Raw genomic sequence first — 7,167 nt, forward strand, 5'->3', positions numbered from 1 at the left:
ACCGATGTACACTTTCTCGGTGCTTTGTTCGCGGTATATAGTCGCACCATTAAAAGAGACTCAAGAAAAGAGAAATAAATGAAGATTCTTCAGAATGGTGAGAGCAACGCACGGACTTCAAAGCTTAAATGAAATCGAACTCTAGGATGGTTTCTTTTAGATCACATATTAAAGAAGTCGCAAACATTTTTTTTTTCTTTTTAAGCTGGGACCCAGAAGAACTCGTAGCAATGACGCAAATGGCACACTCGCGACGCGGGACCTTTTGAGCAAAGTGTAATGCTTTGCAAGTCAGTCTCTACAATAAAACATGTTGATTCGACCTAAACATGAAAGTCTATTTTTTTTTTATTTGGTGCTATCCTGTTTTTTTTTAAAAATACCGTTATTGTTTTGAATCATGGGCAGATTGCAGAAAGTTGTAGGAAAACGTTGACTCCGCTAACTGAGCTGCAAAGAGCGCGCAGCAAAAAGTCAGGTCTCACCGAGATTTGAACTCGGATCGCTGGATTCAAAGTCCAGAGTGCTAACCATTACACCATGAGACCAAACCAAATTCCGACGCCGGGAATCGAACCCGGGCCTTCTGGGTGAAAGCCAGATATCCTAGCCACTAGACCACGCCGGAACACGATTAGCTCAACCACAAATAATCACAGGAGACAGAAATCCGAGTGCTGTCGTACACACGCCTCTTTTTTACTGTTTATCCTCATCGTCTAGAGCGTTGTTAATCTGATAACGACAACTATACCGCTGGAGACACGTCTGTACGGCGTAAACGTTCTGCCCACGATGAGGAAAAGGAAAACGAAACAAGAGGAACAACGACCTTTAATTCTGCGTTTGGCTCGAAAAATGGAGTGTCATCAAAGCCGTTACGCTGTTGTTGCTTTCACCATCGCTCTCGACGTCATCGAGGAAAGCCAGTGACGCATGCATGAAATGCAGCTGGCTCAAGAACGGTGCGAAGGGCTCTGCGGGAGCAAAGGCAGCCTTCCTTCCTATCTAAGACACTAGGTGGCAGCGTATGACAGGCAGCAGAGCATGGCAGAGCAGCAGCTGCAAGATGCAAGCGAGGCTTCCACAGAAAGAGCACACATGTTGTTTAGACGTGCAATACGAGAGAAACCATCTGTGGGCGAGGCAAGCGCTTCTTTTTTTTTCCAATTTTTACCGCCCAGGAGGGACTTCCCTTGGCATGGAAAATCCGTTCTTTGTCTTCTGAACCCGACACGTGCACAGGCACTGGTCTCTGGTCAGCGCACCGCGGTAGCAATAAAGTAACACCCCTGGTGAGAGGGCTGCGGCGCAAGCGACATGGGCTACGTCTGCTTATCGCTGTCATAAACCACGGTGAGGGAAGCATACCGCTCGCGCATACCAGCAGCTGCGTCGCTTGCCTGTCGCCTAAATGATCTGTTCGTTCCTACGCGAAACGTTTGAGAGCGCTGCAATCGCGGCGCGCAAGCGAACATGTGACGTGGTATTTTTTTTTATTTAGCGGGAGTTTCAAGTGAGTGAAAAAAGCTAAAACGTTACAAACTGTTCATTCTGACGTTTTGCGGACCACTGTACAACTTTATCATGAAACTGCACTCAAAAAAAAAAATACTGTCACGTGCTCCTTGCTGGTTAATTAATGTCGCACTGGATCCATAAAACAGCCTATAACAAGCATTTGATCACAGGGTCTTAAAATGCCACAGCACATTTTCAAGCAAAACTAGGCGGGCGATGAACGAAGTTTTAGGTATCCTTCACTGGATAATAAAATTATTCAGTCACTCTAGGTGTAGTGCCTAGAATATACTCTAGGCACTATACTCTCGGTATTAGGGTACCTTGATGTCTGCTCGCCTCCGCTTTTAGGGTGGGAACACTTGGTGGGAACACCTGGGTAAAGTGTACACTTTAACCTGGGAACACCCTTTGTACCGCCCGCGCCGCCGTTTTCCCTGGCAGCGGCATGTTGGGTCCCGCGCGCCGGTCGCGTTTGTATACGGATACGTGGCTGATGAAATACTGCGACTGAACTGGAAATATACAGTACATAGTTGTTTCGCCTGTGGCAATAATATTGAGGCACTTTTGAGTGTGTATTATGCACGGTGCAGTGGCTCAGACCACTTGGCAACAGAAAAGTTATGACGGTGTGCTGTGCTCCCCAGTCGCATGGCTGCACTGAAAAAGGGCAGCGGTTATTTGTTCTTCCTTCGTAGTCGTAACTTAGAGTGCGAGGGTCGCCGAATTCCGTAGAATTAAGCTGCATTTGTTGTTCGAACGTAGGGTCTGTTCGCAAAGCCCCAAGTTTCTCGGGTAAGCGCGGAGAATGACCTGCAAAATATAACTATTTTTGCGTAGTTAACACCCGCTTTTCCAACGTTCTCTGGAATTACTTTGTCTTATTACTGCTCCGTACGGAGGAAATTCCGTGCAGTCATAATGGCAAATTTCTCTTCCAAACGGTCCGTCGCCACATTTCTCTGGGGGACAGTTGTGGACACATCTGAAACCGAATGGTCATATTTCCTCAGCGGCTTCTCTTGGCTTGTTCCATAACAAAATCACGCAGACGGTTTAGTTTCCGTCTGAACGGTGTTCACTACGCTTAGAAAATAATAAACTGAACAAAAGACAGCGACGAGAGCTTCGCTTGCCAGCGAGAAAGCCTATAAATAACATGGCTGTCTTACTGGGAAAAGCCTTCGTCGTCAGATTCTGAAGAAAGCACTCAGCAAGTTATGATGTGGCCAGGCAGGTTTTAACGCCCGCCTCCCCTTGGCGCGATCAGCTGCGGGACGATTAAAGCTTTCCCTGCCTACGTCGTCGGTTGACGGGCTTCTCGTCTGGTGGACAAAACGTCCGACTGTTGACAGCGTGTTGCTGAAGGTACAATATGTACCTAGGCGGCTGTAGCGAAAGTGGGCAATGTCGCCCATTGGGCAACGCGTGAGCTTCTGTTGTGTGTGTGATGCAACTGTCGGAGATCAAGAAGGACTGTTCGGTTCCAGGCTGTTTTGTCCGCTTTATTAAAGACAGCGGCTATTTCGCTTTACTCTGGATAGCACACGCTGAAAAAAGCGGGAATCGCAGGTCAAGCAAGGTGGCTGAAAACCAACACCAAGATCCGATCGAAGTATGCGAGTCATGCGAAACGCCTTAGCCGCCGCGGTGGCTCAGCGGTTATGGTGCTCGGCTGCTGACCCAAAAGACGCGGGTTCGATCCCGGCCGCGGCGGCTAGAATTTCTTTGGAGGAGAAATTCTAGAGGCCCGTGTACTGTGCGATTTCAGTGCACGTTAAAGAACCCCAGGTGGTCGAAATTTCCGGAGCCCTCCACTTTTAGTCGCTTTGGGACGTTAAACCCCATAAACCAAACCAACCGCTTTCATTCCAGAACAGTTCTTACTGGGAGCGGAGGTATAATGCACTATTTTAACTTTACATCCTCATAATTACTGAAATTTTAGCAGCCGTCAAAGGCGACTTCTCGCACTTGATCTCATGGAAAACGAAAAGCTGCCTAAGTGGCAGTCTTTGGCAAATATGGAAATACATCTAGGAATAAGCAATTGTGATTGTTGGATCCTGGTATCTCGGTGTCTGAGTCGCAGACTGCATTGAAGTATACCATACCCGTTGTATAGAAGTAACGACTGTTCACAAGGCGGCGAATTCCTCGGCAGATTAGCTGCGAAAGATGGTATACTTCAGCGTAACTAACTCAGATTCACTGTTTAAACAATATCTTGCACTAGCCTGTCTTGGCAGGACACCAAATTAGTGGAATTCCATGCGGTAGCAGCAGTTTTTTTCTTCGAAACGGACCGCCACTGTACTGCGCTCAGTGCAGCCGAACGGGGGTTATGTTAACTCTATGCGACCGGGAGAGTGGGACCCAACATGTCGCCGTTGAGAGCGATGTCTTCAACCTGAAAGCGGAGCTGGCCATGAGACCCAAGGCACCCTTGGTATTCTCCGATGCGAGCGCCTCATCATGGCGGACGCCTCATTCATCGCCGCACGCCTGCTTTTGCCGATAACCGAGAAGCGGCGCTCGCAGCTTTGACGAAAAGTGCGACGGTCAGTATTCACTGACCTTGGCGGCGATGACCAGGCGAAAGTGTTAGCTAGGACACTTTAACCAGGCATGGAAAATATAGGAGGCTATGGCCGGTCTTGGTATGTTCGCCGAGCGGACACCCGCCCGTCGGGCAACGTGGCGGCGCCGTCGAAGCGAGGCATCATGCTGCTACGTTGTGCCTAAAGGAGCGCGAAGCTTTCGCATTTTCTGAAGATGCTCGCACCACACATTTTTAGCGATAAAAAGCGCCAAATTTTCAGATTGCTGCTGGATTTTCAGAGCTGCTAGGCATAGCCAGTACGCGTTGTTTGACGCCAGAAAGCGCGGGAGGTTCAACAGGCGAACGATTTGTGTTCAGACTCTTTCTTCTTTAACTCCCATCTTCCCCCCTTCCCTTACAGCGTGGTTCAGGTGTCCGCCGAGATATGTGAGACAGATACTGCGCCATTTCCTTCCCCCCCAAACCAAAAACGGGTCACAAAGAATAATTCGGCCTCGTTGTCGCCATTGAATAATTAATGGATTAATTATAAATGCAAAGCTGTTCTTTTTAGAATTTTACTAAGTGCATAGAATCACACCGTTTCTAGCAACACTGAAATCACGGCGGTAGCGGTTTGGTGGCAGCCGCCTGTTTTTCGCTGTATGTGATGCAGCACGGCGACGGTGTGTCATCGTCCCGCCGCGCTAGTGCTTGTCACGCCAAGTTCGCTGTGAAAGTTCGCTCCATGTGGGTCACCCTTAAAGGTGCACTAAAGAGGAATCTGAACTCGCATTTTTACCACGGGAACTCGATCTACCCGTTCCCAGCATTCTTATAAACTTCGAACTATTGTCCTGTGCAGCCGATTTCCCTAATTTAAATCGGATTAAACGTTCCGGCTCCCGCCTTTTTTTTTGAACTCATCGCTGACGGTAGGAGGAGTCAACCAACCTTTCAGCGAGTCCCGTGGCGGCTTGCCGCTCTGCCATCGGTGGAGTGATACGTAGCGATCTGCCAAAGCAAAGAGTTCGCGCGTATTTTTATTTCCGTGGCCTAATTCACGGCTATGTAGTCTCTAACCGGATCTATTTATTCACGGAAACCTAAAAAAAAATAAAAGCGGAAACGAAGCCGTCCCGCTACTGCCTGAAAGGCACTCCACGCGTTAGTTGACTCCTCCTACCTTCACCGGTGAGTTAAAAAAAAGGCGGGAGCCGGGACGTTTAATTCTATTTAAATTAGGGAAATCGGCCGCACAAGACAATAATTCGAAGTTTCTAAGAATGCTGGGAACGTGCAGATCAAGTTCTCGCGGTAAAAAGTCGAGTTCAGATGCCTCTTCAGTGAACCTTTTAAGGGGCCGTGACAGCCTATTTTCGTGCACACCCTGCTTATGGCATTGAATTCCCCAAACGCTAAATTACACGACCCCGAAGTTTCAGTTGATTCTGCGCGGTAGATATTTTTAAGAGAATTCTTTTCATTTCTTTTGCGAACTGCTTGCTGATCTGGCAACCTATGATCACTAACGTGACAAGTGCATACCCGTTCCGCGTCGTCTGCTTCACGATGTTGGCTGCGTTGCGGTGCTTGCATGCACGCCGTGGATGGCGGTCGCTCGAATAGTTATTTTTTAGCTTCGCGAAATAAAATGCACTTTATGTGTTCTCTCTTTGGAAGCCTTCAGCTTAGTACGCGAGCTTAAGAAAAAGCGGACTTGCTGGTGGCTCCCGTTTTCTGATTGTTGAGGAAACAGAAATCAATGCACCCTTGCTTTATTATTTACACTTATAAGCATGTTATTCGTATACGTTATAGGTGTGGTATCCTTTGAGCAGTTAAGTACGTGCGTATGTGAAAAGCGGCACGTGCCATGCATGCCTTCTCCGATATGCGTCGTGCAGGGCACGGTGTTAACGTCGCTGGCTACCAAGTTCTTGCCTGCTATTCGTCGGCTGTATAATTAAAGCTCAAGTTATCACATGGTGGCACTAGAGTAAGCTTGCGGCACGAGAAGAGCAGAGAAAAGTGCCGAATGCGACGGCTTTCCCGGTGCATGTGAGCGTGTATAATTTGAATATACATTCCTTTCGACTCGTAGATCCCTTGTGCAGGGCCAAACCACTGGCAAAATCCTACGCGCCTCGAATGTTTCACTCCCCGCAACGACGAATAGTCGCCGCTTTCTTAATGAACACTTCAAGATAATAGTATATCATTTAGCATTTACTGTGCGTGCGCAAAGTCCCCCAGGAATGCGACGATTACGACAGCTGCAGCCCCGCCGCTGAGGTTGTTTACATAGCTGTGCTCGTTTGCTTGGCATGAAACGCAAGATGGGCTCTGCTTATCTTAAATATTATCTACTCTTGCTCAGAAATTGTTGTTTTACTCGTTCGCACACTACGATAACACATGCAATAAATGCCGATATGATGATATTGCCTGCTTGAGGAAACGCTTGGCAGGACCTCTGCTTCCTCCGATGTCACCAATACTTTATTTTAGAAGGAGAATGGATAGCTGGGCGAGTTTGTAAAAATTCATCGTGGGGGGTACAGCGCGAACAAGACAAAGGATGAAGCAAGAAGACATCGCTCGTCTGTGTAGTCTTCTTGCTTCGTCATTTGTAGGGGTGTGCGAATATCAAATTTTTCAAATACGAATCGAATACGAATACTTGATTCCGAATATCGAATCGAATATCGAATAATCAAGGACAGACGCATTTAACCACTACAAAATATTTATTTGAGCACCCAAGAACATCACAGTTCAACTATCGATTATTAAATGAACACAAAAGGTGTGTGTGGCTGCAAAAAAAGTATCAAAGTCTCGAACATTATTCTCAGAAGAGTGGAAATATGAGATATGAGAAAGGATGGCTAGTACACAGCACTGATTAAGGCTAGCTTGCCATCAGCACAAAAACACGTTGCTCGGATGAACATAAAAGGTTGTCGTGAAGGAAAACCAGCTGCTCCACATGGTCAGGCAGAAGTAGTTTCCTTCTAGTTGGAACGACTCCTCCAGCCACAGAAAATGCCCTCTCACTTGGCACTGACCTAGCACGTATTGCGAGGTACTTCGTGCAA

The 7,167-nt window shown here is 47.5% G+C and overlaps 2 non-coding genes across 2 annotated transcripts; both read right to left on the minus strand.

Moving 5' to 3' along the window:
* Positions 1-476: 476 nt before the first annotated feature.
* TRNAQ-UUG (transfer RNA glutamine (anticodon UUG)) lies at positions 477-548 on the minus strand. Its single transcript has one exon. It is a non-coding gene; the product is annotated as a tRNA-Gln (tRNA).
* An 8-nt stretch (positions 549-556) lies between these two features.
* On the minus strand, positions 557-628 carry TRNAE-UUC (transfer RNA glutamic acid (anticodon UUC)). The gene has a single exon. It is a non-coding gene; the product is annotated as a tRNA-Glu (tRNA).
* Positions 629-7,167: the final 6,539 nt, after the last annotated feature.

The sequence above is a fragment of the Amblyomma mixtum genome, chromosome 3 (assembly GCF_055824585.1).
Source record: "Amblyomma mixtum isolate Tamu chromosome 3, ASM5582458v1, whole genome shotgun sequence".
Taxonomy (NCBI): Eukaryota; Metazoa; Arthropoda; class Arachnida; order Ixodida; family Ixodidae; genus Amblyomma; species Amblyomma mixtum.